The sequence below is a fragment of the Bos indicus x Bos taurus genome, chromosome 2 (assembly GCF_003369695.1).
Source record: "Bos indicus x Bos taurus breed Angus x Brahman F1 hybrid chromosome 2, Bos_hybrid_MaternalHap_v2.0, whole genome shotgun sequence".
NCBI classification, from domain to species: domain Eukaryota; kingdom Metazoa; phylum Chordata; class Mammalia; order Artiodactyla; family Bovidae; genus Bos; species Bos indicus x Bos taurus.
Genome location: NC_040077.1, coordinates 116,391,228 through 116,404,604, shown reverse-complemented (window position 1 = coordinate 116,404,604; position 13,377 = coordinate 116,391,228). Strand labels below are relative to the sequence as shown.

General features: G+C 40.3%; 1 pseudogene; it reads right to left on the bottom strand.

Annotated features, from left to right (window-relative positions):
* Positions 1-4,296: 4,296 nt before the first annotated feature.
* LOC113900410 overlaps positions 4,297-13,377 on the bottom strand; it is a 155,292-nt pseudogene continuing 146,211 nt past the window's right edge.

Genomic DNA, 13,377 nt, shown 5'->3' with positions numbered 1-13,377 from the left:
TGCCAGGCTACTAACCAGAAATGCTGAGTGCTGAATTGTTTCATGTGTTGGAATACATCTAGAATTTGTTCTGCTACAAGAATGTCTCTGACTTGATCCAAAATGAAGACTATGCCCAGATAACTACTTTACAAGACAAGTAATTATGAAGGATATAATCATCGAAAAAGCAAGAGAGTTCCAGAAAAACATCTATTTCTGCTTTATTGACTATGCCAAAGCCTTTGACTGTGTGGATCACAATAAACTGTGGAAAATTCTGAAAGAGATGGGAATACCAGACCATATGACCTGCCTCTTGAGAAACCTATATGCAGGTCAGGAAGCAACAGTTAGAACTGGACATGGAACAACAGACTGGTTCCAAAAGGAAAAGGAGTACATCAAGGCTGTATATTGTCACCTTGCTTATTTAATTTCTATGCCGAGTACATCATGAGAAACGCTGGGCTGGAAGAAGCACAAGCTGGAATCAAGATTGCTGGGAGAAATATCAATAACCTCAGATATGCAGATGACACCACCGTTATGGCAGAAAGTGAAGAGGAACTAAAAAATCCTCTTGATGAAACTGAAAGAGGAGAGTGAAAATGTTGGCTTAAAGCTCAACATTCAGAAAACTAAGATCATGGCATATGGTCCCATCACTTCATGGGAAATAGACGGGGAAACAGTGGAAACAGTGTCAGACTTTATTTTTGGGGGCTCAAAATCACTGCAGATGGTGATTGCAGCCATGAAATTAAAAGACACTTACTCCTTGGAAGGAAAGTTATGACCAACCTAGATAGCATATTCAAAAGCAGAGACATTACTTTGCCAACAAAGGTCCGTCTAGTCAAGGCTATGGTTTTTCCTGTGGTCATGTATGGATGTGAGAGTTGGACTGTAAAGAAGGCTGAGTGCCGAAGAATTGATGCTTTTGAACTGTGGTGTTGGAGAAGACTCCTGAGAGTCCCTTGGACTGCAAGGAGATCCAACCAGTCCATTCTAAAGGAGATCCATCCTGGGTGTTCTTTGGAAGGAATGATGCTGAAGCTGAAACTCCAGTACTTTGGCCACCTCATGCGAAGAGTTGACTCATTGGAAAAAACTCTGATGCTGGGAGGGATTGGGGGCAAGAGGAAAAGGGGACGACAGAGGATGAGATGGCTGGATGGCATCACTGACTCGATGGACGTGAGTCTGAGTGAACTCCGGGAGTTGGTGACGGACGGGGAGGCCTGGCGTGCTGCGATTCATGGGGTTGCAAAGAGTCGGACACGACTGAGTGACTGAACTGAACTCAACTGAAACAACAACCATGCTTGCTTCTCAGTAGGCGCATTAAATTCATGAAACACCTACAAAGAAAGGCTTGTCCTGATGAAATGCTGACAGTAATGTTAGGGAAAGCACATTGACTGAAACTGCCACACTGGTCAGGCCCTTTAGTAACCATTCGCATGAGTTTTTTAATGACAGGAGATCCTGGTAAGGAATACAGAACTAATAAGCCACCACCAACTGAAAGAGTTCAGGAAAGGTCAAAAGGAGACGCCACGTGTCTGTCCACTTCCCAGAATCCCTCTCGCCTGCATCCATCTTGGCTGAGTGATGCGTGCACCATCAGGAAAGACTCTGAATTAAAATGATTGGCCAAAGACCACCCGGAAACGAATCCCATCACCATAAAACCCAAGACTGTGAGCCACGTGGAAGAGCAGTTCTCCTGGGTTCCTCACCCTACTGCTCTCCACCTGGGTGCCCTTTCCCAATAAAATCTCTTGCTTTGTCAGCACATGCATCTCCTCGGACAATTCATTTCCTAGTGTTAGACAAGAGCCCAGTTTTGGGCTCTGGAAGGGGTTCCCCCTTCCTGCAACAGTAAGGCCCCAAGATGGACTTGTTAGTACGAAGTGAGGGAGGAGAGTTATGAAGTGGTATTTGAGCTTATATCCTTCAGCTTTCATATGGATTACATTTTTCTTTACTAACCAAAATATGTATATAAACTTAGTATGTATTTTTAACAGTGCCTACTGTCTGTGTGCAAATCAGTTATCATTTCGGCTCTGTTTTTTTCTTTTTTTTCCTATGTGCACTGAACTAGTTCTGTTGTGAGATTTATCACCCTCTTGCTTGGGAACTAATGATGTGTGAAGGACTTAACAGGCAAGCAGTATCTGATTCTCCTGAGGATAGTATGGTGAAATAAAAGCTGTTTTATTTTGGAAATCTGTTGCACTAAGTGAAATGACTGTGCCTAAGGTGTTTTGGGGTTTTTTTGGTCACTTTAATCTATCACATAAATTAGTTTTAAGACACTTTAAGTGAGCACAAAAATAAACCTATCTGATCATGAAGGAGCACTGACTTTTAGATGACCCTGAGATGCGGAAAAGTACCAACTGAGTCCATTGGACAGCAGCTTTGGAAGAGTCACAATCCCACTGGTATTTAAACATTCAGTGAAAAGGATGCAAGAAGTTACAAAACAGAAAATGATGGTCTGTGTGTGAGATTTCTGTAAGATACAAAGGCATTTGTATAACTTAGGAATGTGCCAGGGCTTCCCTAGTGGCTCAGTGGTAAAGAATTCACCTGCCAAAGCAGGAGATGGGGATTGGATCCCTGGGTTGGTAAGATCCCTTGGAGAAGGAAATGGCAATCTACTCCACTATTTTTGCCTGGGAAATCCCATGGGTAGAGGAGCCTAGAGAGCTACCTTCCATGGGGTTGCAGAGTCGGACATGATTTAGCAACTAAACAGCAACAAAGGACTGTGTTATCAGGTGGCTAATAAATTAGTCTTCTCACTTCTTTCGGTTCAAAAATGCCATCTGTTAAAATCACCTGCTCAGTCCTTCCTGACTGCCTACAGAAACAAAATAAAAACCAACACTTTACAACACTCAGGATTGAGCATTAATTGGTTTCCAAAATCTTCAGGAAATTTACAATAGACACAAAAATGATGGTCTAGCAATTAGCACTAAATTGAGACATGCAATAGATGACCCCAGACAAGCGTCCAAACAGCATAATTTCATCTAGAAAAGAGAAAAGAATCTTGTGACCCACTGCTAATTTAGAATATACAACCTCTGCTGTTCAGGGTTTTCTATTTGTGGGACATAAAGCGAATCCCACTCATAACTACCATCTTCAGAGGTATTCACTGATGTCTTACCATCCTACTATATTTTCATACTTCTTTATTCTCTCACTATGTCATAAAACTACTCCACATGCTCTTCTAATTGCAATCCCCAAGACCTCTTGCCCCCCTTCATTCTCAGATGATGACCATTCTTCTTATTTCACAGAGAAAACAGAAACAGTGAGGAGAAACTTTCCACGTGTTTCCAACACAAAACTGACTGATCTATTCACATGTGTGTCCATTTTCTCTTCTTCGCCCTAATGCATCAACTCTTCAACATTGAACTTGGTTCCAGATTCTCTCAGGAAACTGCTTTCGAAATTAGTCCTCAAATATCTCTCTGCATAACATTCTCACCTGCATAAAAACATGCTTATGAACTTCCTAAGTACACACATCCACACACACAATGTCCCTTAATTTCATTTTTTCTCTGGTCACCATCACATTTTTATGCCCTTACTGAATGAACAAATCTTTGAATGTAATTGTTATAACTCCATATCCATGTGTTTCCTTTCATCCTCTCTCTCTTTTTTTTAAGGTTAGAAAAATTAGTTTATGAAACCTTAAGAAGCATTGAGTATAATTGAACTGTAGTCCAGAGTTAGATACAATTTAATAAAATAATAGTTCAATTTCAAAATAAAAGTTATTGTAGGTGAGACCATGAAATTTCCTAACACATGATTTTAATACATTATGCTAAATTTTCTAAAACAACTCAGAGAAACTGATATTTACAGTAAATGGAGTATTTATGAAAAATCTGGTGTCAGCTATATTATATATATGTATATATAGAACCCAAGATTATTTGAACTAGGAAACAGATGTTGTATATCTCAATAGCAGTACTGGAATGCAGAGTTTAAGACTGGGATTTACACCATGGGATTTGGAAAAGGAGCAGACATCTTGTTTTCAAAACCTGAAGTTTTTCTCAAGACCAAAATCAACATTGTAACTGCCACAGACAGGAAAAAGGGAAGCTTTGCTCACTTTAATTGTTCATTTGCCTCAGAAAGTCCAGTATCCCTGAGACAGGAACCACTGCAATAAGAAGAGAGTGAATAGGTTCTCCCAGAGGAGGATTGTTGCTTAATTATGCCTCCTGCCCTGGAACCAGGAGCAAACTTTGGGTTTCCCAACCTAATGCTTGGCAGCACCGAGACATTTCAGTAATAGTTCATCAAAAACCCAGAATTCTCCATCTTCATGAAACAACCTTGTCTCCCATTGAATTTCCTTTTCCTTCCTTTCTCAGGCTTCTGCTCTTTGTCTTTCTTCAAGTCTATGCTTGGCTTCAGATGCTGCATCAATGTCTCTGATTTTTAAGTTGAGAGTGACATCCTTCCAAAGGCAGTGGGATTCATACTCTTTCTGATCTTCCAGCTTCCTCACTTTCCTCTTGATTATACGCGACTTCTTGGTATCTATAAAAACTGCATTTTCCCCTGTTGAGTATTCTGCATACATTACACCATTCCATTCCCCTTCAATTGAACAGGAAGACTTCTTGTCATTTGGGAAAAAAATCTCAGTGGTAATTTTGTGCTTCTTGCCCCCATAGAAAGGTTTAGTGTGGAAGATGATGTTTGCACTATAGGCAGATTTGGAACAACTAATATTGCATTCTCCACCTAGTTCCACCCAGGGCACTGTAAACACTGGGGAATGTGAGAATGTAACATTCATCATGCTCTAGACACGAGACACAGCCCTGCCCTGTGTTGTGCACCCCAATTGACATCCTGAGGAATTTTGATTTGGTCCAGATATGAGCATTGGATTGTATCTTTTTATTAAAACACTCAGCATAAAAGGCTGAAATGGGTGGATAATGAGAAATCTGCTCAGCCACGAATGTTACACTATTCTTGGAAACCCAGGGAACTGGTCCTTCTGAAACTAGCCCAACATTCTCTTCAGTATCATTTGATAATGTTCAGTGACACTGAAAGATTTCACCCAAAATGGGGTTGTATGGCTTTTTGCCAACTGATCCTCTCCTTCCTGTGTGAAAGGCTGAGAAATACCATTTCACAACCTGAACCATTCAGTCTCTGCCATCCTTCTGGTCACTAATACTCACAAGTAGATCCGGATGTGCAAAAGTCTGCGTACATTTCTAAAAGAGATCTTCTTTCAAGAATAAATGTTGAAAGAACTACCTTCATAAGATCCATTTCAAGTCTAACTTGTGACAACAGATGCATGATAACACTCTTGTGCTTTTCCATCGACCCTGCCTCCCCTTGGTCATTTCTATAATCATGTGAATCAAAAAGGTCAGGATCGCTTGTTCCATTGGACATGGAAGAATTAAGTGATTTGTGGTATCTAGGAACTTTAGACTATTTCCTGAGCCACTGTGTGTCAAGACTGAGGCAGATGCAGGCAGATCTATTAAGCGCTTTGGGGATGAGCCACTCTGAAGGAATTCATCTGCATCATAGAATTCATCTTCACTGCTAGAGTAAGAGAACTCTGGGACTGTGTTTGGAGACAAGTTGACATGGCTTGGAGAAGTCAGACTGCTACTAGGTGGTGAGTGGCCACTGCCTGTACTATTTGGTGTTGGAGTCTGATGATGTCCCAAGGTTGCTAACACAGGTCCAACTGGTAGAGAAGACAGACGCTGCTCTGAATCACACAACTCAGAGTAGGTTCTGGAGGTAAGACAGTCTGGGAAGGCACTGTGTTGACCACAGCTTCCAAGGGACCAGGTTGATATATTGCATCCACAGGATTAATAGTGCTTTTAGCGATCTGCAGCAATACAATGCAGTGTTTAATTGATTCTACCAAGCTATTTGTTGTCTCTTTGAGGGTTTCAATTTTCTTTCTCTGCTCATCATCTCTGCAGTTTTGAAGTTTGTCATCAAAAAGCTTCAACTAACAAGATTTGTAGATAAGCATCAGCTTCTGTAAGTTTGTTATCAAAGTCTTGGAGACTAGGAACAAATCCTGAATCCAAACTCCCAGGTGGTGGCGGGATGGAGGCAGGGAGAGAATCTCACACTCGCGCCCACAGCCTAGGCAAGCAGCAGGGTCCCTGGGAACCCAGGGATGGGAGCCGGCCCCTCTCCCAGACCCTCTGGGTCTACTCACTCCACAAGTGACCAGCAAGAAAGCCATTCGCCAAGACCCCTGCTCTCTGTAACTCCAGGGGAGGAAGCTGAGGACCACTTCCGAGCACCCCTCTTTGCTGCCCTCAGCCGAATCGCCGCTGCGGTGCAGTTGGTCTCATCAAGTCTCCTTTCATCCTCTCTTGATTGCACTTTAATTAGCCTTTAGTTTTTATCACTCCAGCAAAATTAATTTTGTACAGGTTACCAATAGTTCCATATTGCTGAAGATAATAATTAACTCTCACTACTGACATTACTCATTTTAATTATTATGCACACTATGAAAAAGCCTCAAAAAAAAAGAAAAAGAAAAAGCCTCACCATATGTTAAAATTTACAAATCTGCAAATATATAAAATTTGACAGAACTAAAAGGAGCAATAGACCAATTTGTGTTATTCTGGGAGATTTTACCATACTTCTCTCTGTAACTGGGAGTTCAAGTAGAAAAAGAAAATCAAGAAATGGTATTTAAAATTTGAACATCTCCATTCATAAATGTAAACCAATTGAAATTGTATAGTGTGATATACAGATTATTTTCAAGTGCACAAGTGATATTTACCAACATCATACAATAATGCTCAATAAAATAAATCTCAATAGAATGTTATAGTAATTCCAACTTTGGGGCTTCCCAGGTGGAGCTAGTGGTAAATAACACGCTTGCCATTGCAGGAGACGAAAGAGATCCTAGCGTTGGGAAGATCCCCTGGAGAAGGAAATGACAACCCTCTCCAGTATTCATGCCTGGATAATCCCATGGACAAAGGAACCTGGCAGGCTACAGTACATGGGGTCGCAAAGAGTTGGACATGACTGAAATGATTTAACATGCATGCACGTTTTCATGCCACAGAAAAATTAAGAAATCAGTTTTAAAAAGATATCTTAAAACATCAAACTTTGAACCCTAAGAAATACACATCTAGACATCTTTGGATTGGAAGAAGCAATTAAATGCGAGGCTTCCCTGGTGGCTCAGACAGTAAAGAACCTGCCTGAAAATGCAGAAGACCAAGGTTCGATTCCTGGGTCAGGAAGATCTGCTGGAGAAGGAAATGACAACCCACTCCAGTATTCTTGCCTGGAGAATCCCATGGACAGAGGATCGTGGTGGGCTTCAGTGCATGGGCTAAAAAAGAGTCAGACACAACTCAGTGATTAACTAAATGGAATTTAGAAAATGTTTAGCATAAATAATTATGAGAAAGATGTAGGATGCAACTAAACAATGCTGAGGAAGGTGCCTCAGGTATAAAATAAGAAAGAAGAAGGCTAAAAAAAAAATAATAATAATGGTCTAAGTAGCCATCTCAAGAACTTAGGGGAAAAAAAAAAAAAAGAGCAAATTAACCCAAAGAATGTAAACAGTAGGAAAAAGATAAAGGTAAGAGCAGAAACTGGTAAAGAAAACAAATGCACAATGAATAAAATTAACAAATCCATAATATTAAATTTTAAAAATACTAATAAATTTTATAAGTCTCTGGCAAGGCTAATCTAAAAAGAAGTAGAGAGGAGAAAGGAGATAGAAAAAAAGGGAGAGGAGAGACTGGTTGGATGGAGAGAAAGTGATAGCTTAATTGTTAGTGTTGGAAATATAAAAGAAGATATATTAACCTACATATGTACATATGTGATTTAAAACAGTTGAGCATAATATTGACAACTATATGTCAATATGTTAAAAAAAAACTTTGATAAAATGCTTAAATTCCCAGAGAAACATAACAGCAGTAGAGTCCTAAAATAAATAAACATGTGAATAAAACTTTATATATAAAAAAATTTGATTCTGAAATAAAAAATCATGCCATAAGAGCTGAGTAAATTGCATCTAGCAATGTGGAGAGGAAATGGCAACCCACTCCAGTGCTCTCGCCTGGAGAATCCCATGGAGGGAGGAGCCTGGTAGGCTACAGTCCATGGGGTCGCAAAGAATCGGACACAACTGAGCACCTTCACTTTCATTTTCACTTTCAGCAATGTATAAAAAGAATATCAATACATCATGAAAAAGTGATTATTCACAAAATGCAAAGCCATCTTAACACCTTAAAATCTAATGTTATTTTTCACATTAGCTCAATAAAAAGAAAAGCCTTGCCATCATCTGAAAAGGTATAGAAATTCACTTATATTCCCCAGAAAAGCTCTTAACACATAGGAATAAAAGATTGCTTTCTAATCTAATAAAGAATATCTAGAAAATTCTATAGAAAATATCATACTTAATGATGAAGTATTTAAAGATTTCCTATGAGACTGAAAATGTTACCTTATCACCTCTTGTATTTAACATCATTTTAAACGTCCTTGCTGTAGCACGTGTGTGCATGCTAAGTTGCTTCAGTCATGTCCAACTCTTTGTGACCCTATGGACTGTAGTCCACCAGGCTCCTCTGTCCTTGTGATTCTCCAGGTAAGAATACTGGACTAGGTTGCCATTTCCTTCTCTAGCAGATCTTCCCGACTCAGGGATCAAACCTGTGTCTCTTACATCTCCTGTTTTGGCAGGTGGGTTCTTTACCCCTAGGGCCACCTGGGATGCCCCCCTTGTGGTAGTATAAGATTATAAAATGAAATAATATTTATGGTTATTGGAAGTTCAGTTCAGTTCCATCACTTGATTGTGTCCAACTCTTTGCGACTCCATGGACTGGAACATGCCAGACTTCCCTGTCCATCACCAACTCCCAGATCTTGCTCAAACTCATGTCCATTGAGTCAGTGATGCCATCAAACCATCTCATCCTCTGTCTTCCCCTTCTCCTCATGCCTTCAATCTTTCCCAGCATCAGGGTCTTTTCAAATGAGTCAACTCTTCACATCAGGTGGCCAAAGTATTGAAGTTTCAGCTTCAGCATCAGTCCTTCCGAAGAACACTTAGGACTGATTTCCTTTAGGATGGATTGGTTGGGTCTCCTTGCAGTCCAAGGGAATCTCAAGAGTCTTCTACAACACCACAGTTCAAAAGCATCAATTCTTTGACACTCAGCTTTCTTTATAGTCCATCTCTCACATCCATACCTAACTACTAGAAAAACCATACCTTTGATTAGATGGACCTTTGTTGGCAAACCTTGTGTGCCCTAGGAACCAGGAGAAAGGAGCAGTGATCCCACAAGAGACTGAGCCAAACTTGCCCGTGAGTGTCCAGGAGACTCTGGCAGAGGCGTGGGTTGGTGGTGGCCTGCTGCAGGGTTGGGGGCACTGAGTGCAGCAGTGCCTGCATGGGACCTTTTGAAGGAGGTCCCCATTATCTTCATTGCCTCCACCATAGTTTGGCCTCAGGTCAAACAACAGGGAGGGAACATAGCCCCGCCCATTAACAAAAATTTGGATTAAAGATTTACCGCCCATCAGAACAAAACCCAGTTTCCCCCTCAGTCAGTCTTTCCCATCAGGAAGCTTCCATAAGCTTCTTATCCTTATCCATCAGAGGGCAGACAGAACGAAAACCACAATCACAGAAAACTAACCAATCTGGCCATTTGGACCACAACCTTGTCTAACTCAATGAAACAATGAGCCATGCTGTGTTGGGCCACCCAAGAAGGTCAGGTCATGGTGGAGAGTTCTGACAAAACATGGTCCCCTGGAGAATGAAGTGGTAAAACACTCCAGTGTTCTTTCCCTGATAATCCCATGAACAGTATGGTTATTAGAAAGGAAGCAATAATTGGAAGACTAGTAATTGAGTAGTTAGAAAATCAAAAGAATAATCTATTAAAATTAAAACATGAATTTAGCAATATATCTAATATCAACTAGAGTCTGCCTGCAATGCTGTGGAGCAGCAGGAGACTCAGGTTTGATCCTGGGGTCCAGAAGATCATGTGGAGTAGAAGATGGCAACCCACTTCAGGATTCTTACCTGGGAAATCCCATGGACAGAGGAGCCTGGCGGGCTACAGTCCACCGGGTCACAAAGAGTCGGACATGACTGAGCAACTGAGCCAACAACAGCAGCTAATATCAATACATAAAAATCACTTGCATTTCTGCACTTGTATCACTTGTATTCCTGCACACCAGCAAAAATACCAAATAAAATATTCAAATAATACCCTTTAAGCAGCATCAAAAAATAATCACGTATCTAGGAATACATCTAATGAAAGAATTCTACTTTGTCCAACATATAAAAGCTAGAAAGGCTGTCTGTCCCCAACTAACAATTAAAAAAAACTCAGATAAGTGATAGTTACAACTTTCTGGAAGCCTGCAGAAAGCTGAGGTCACAGAGTAGCAAGGCAGCATGGATTCCAGTGAGGCACAAGCTTCCCCTAGAGGAAGGAGAGGTAGGGCTGGCTCCCCTATGGCTGGGCTGGGAGTACGGCCATCGTGCAAGAAGCAGGTTAGAAGAAATCTGCTAACTCATTGCTACCAAGGCAATGTTAGAAGAAAGAAAAGACAAAAAATCCCCATACCTCTCATTGGTGATCTCTTGCAGCTGAAAAAGAGGCAGGGGCATCTCTCTTGAACAAGAAATTCCACAGATACAATTAGGAGCACGAATGACATGAAGAGAGAAAGTTAAAACACACACATTCCCACTTAGACACAGGCAAGGCCATCAACAAAGAAGAAGAGGACATCTAAAAGCTGTAGAACAATGAGAAATGATGTATCACACATGTAATTGGTGTCCTAGAAGCAGGAAATAGACAAAATAAGGCCCTGGAAATTAAATAGCTAGCAGTGAAGTTCCATGATTGCTGAGAGAAGGGAAACAAATGGGATGAGCCCTCCTGTTGGCACAGTTTCTGTCTGCTAGAGTTTCAAGATCACAGGATGGATCTGGACTGCTGGAGACAGAGGTGACTACACTTCATAGGGCAAAACCCTGGAGAGGAGAAAACTGCATAGACAGGAAGCTTAAGAATCTGAGGCAGGTTCTGGGGGGGTCTCAGAACAGATCAGCCCATGTGAGGAAGCTAATCCAATCTGGAAAAAGAAACAGCAGACATTCCTGGGGTTTCTCCCAGTACTTTCTTACTATACTATGCTATCTTGACAGCCCATGGAGATGGCTGCTTTGTGTCTGAGTTCTATTCCACTTACTAGGGAGTCAGCTAGGAAGAACCCTCCGGTGAGAAAACCATTTAAATGTGAATCTCACCCCCTGGCTTTCCCTTCTTTCTTGATTTGTGACCCTTCTGATCTCTGCCCTCCCTTCATCACTCTTTAGTACTTTCAAATATTTGCTTTTTACCTTTTGTCTAAAGGATGTTATTTTTGTCAGCACTGGGGTTGATTTGACATGTTACTCTGTCGTTATGGAATCTCTATGTCCCCACAGTTGTAAACGCTCAAAGCACAGATTGAATATGTTTTCTGCCATTAGACTGGTCTTGCCAAGTTATTTATTGTCAAGTGACTTAATCAAGTTGGCACACAGTGGCACATCCATTGTTGTCATTCTTTTGCTTGTTTTTAGGCAGCTGTAAATAAACAACTGGGAATAACTCAAGGACTGTCTCTAATTTAAAAGCCCTTAGCCAACATTAGGGCTTCCCCAGTGGCTCAGTTGTAAAGAATCCGCCTGCAACGCAGGGTTCAGTCCCTGGGTCGGGAAGATCCCCTGGAGGAAGAAATGGCAATCCACTCCAGTATTCTTGCCTGGAGAATCCCATAAACAGAGGAACCTGGTGGGCTACAGTCCATGGGCTCGCAAAGACATGATTGAGCACACATTTTCCCAACTGTGTCAATACTGAATGAAAATTTGACTGCATTCATTGTTGGCAAGAGCTGAAGTTTTTATATCTTTGGGAAAACTGTTGGGAGATTTTTCTAACAAGTCAATGCTTCCAGCAAGTATGCTTATCTGCTCTGGAAAGTTCCTATCTGAAAAATAAAAGACACGTCTATATCCTCACCTTTTCCAGTCACATAAAAATACCCGGTTTAATCCCAAAATTCTTTTGTATGCACAAAAATAACACATAAAGCTAGGTGAGAAATTCATTTACTTACTTTGTATACATTATGTACCAGATCTGCATCAGGAACCACAGTAAAACTTACAATGTATTTATATCTATGTCTTCTTAATTAAGAATATCACTTTAGATATCAAGGATTTCATTATTGTTAACTGATTGTACAGCTATCATAAACTTTTGTATTAAACAACCCTTTTTGTATTAAAAGAACTCTTCCATACATAAGAAAATTCATTGTGAAATCTACAAATACAAAATTTTTTTAAAGTTGTAAGATTTTATATTTTCACTGAGTTAGGAATAAAAATGTAGTAAGATCAGGCTTCCCAGGTGGCTCTAGTGGTAAAGAATCTGCCCACCAATGCAGGAGACATGGGTTCAATCCCTGGTCCAGGAAGATCCTTGGAGTAGGAAATGGTGACCCACTCCAGTACTCCTGCGTGGAAAAATTCCATGGACAGAGGAGGCTAGCAGGCTACAGTTCATGGAGTCACAAAGAGTCAGACGTGGCTGAGTGGCTGAGCACACACACATTGTTATATTCATCTAGACTTCAAATTCCAATGTAGACAAAATACACTGTAACCTGTAGTTAAAAAACAAAAATTGAAAGACCAAAACCGGAAAGCTGAAGATAGGCACTAGCATTATTACGTATTTTTTAGACATTTTGGGTAGTTTTAAGATAAACTTATTTTGGCCGAGTACGACCCCTCTCAGACTTCTGAGCTCCAGAATATTAAGATAATAATTCTATGTTATTGTAAGCCAGTGAATTTGTGATTACTTTCTTTTACAGGAGCAATGGAAAATTAATGCACTCTACTTCCCGAGTAAGCTGTAGAAAACAAATTCACAATATAAAAAAGGCAGTGAAAAGGACTGATAGGTTTACTTAATCTGATTTTTCAGAAGTATTTAAAGAAGTCAAGTAGTTCAGACTTCAAGCTAGTTTTATTTTTTCCTTGCTGATAAATTTATTTTATTGTTGCATTTTCCTATGATTAAGACATCAGGTGACCTTAATTTCTGGAAGACAAGATTCCTGAAGGAGTCTTGATTTCAATACTAGAAAGGAACAAAATAAGACTTTGATCTTGGTAGTGGTTAATATATTTATTTTTCATTTGGTTATAGCTTGCTT